Genomic DNA, 218 nt, shown 5'->3' on the forward strand with positions numbered 1-218 from the left:
CCAAAAGTGTCAGAATTACCGTCATAAGTAGGATCGATGTAACAGGTCTGCGTGCTCCTCATCCAACAAATATAGGACTAATGAAATGTTGGCAAAGTTATAGTTCGACGCAACTTTGTCAGCAATCTGTCTCATGGCGGTGTTCAAATGGTAATCCATCTTGTAAAATTTAAAATATTTATATTTCTTTGTTATTTATGTCAATTAATTATTTTTAT

The sequence above is a fragment of the Olea europaea genome, chromosome 16 (assembly GCF_002742605.1).
Source record: "Olea europaea var. sylvestris chromosome 16, O_europaea_v1, whole genome shotgun sequence".
In the NCBI taxonomy this organism is placed as follows: domain Eukaryota; kingdom Viridiplantae; phylum Streptophyta; class Magnoliopsida; order Lamiales; family Oleaceae; genus Olea; species Olea europaea.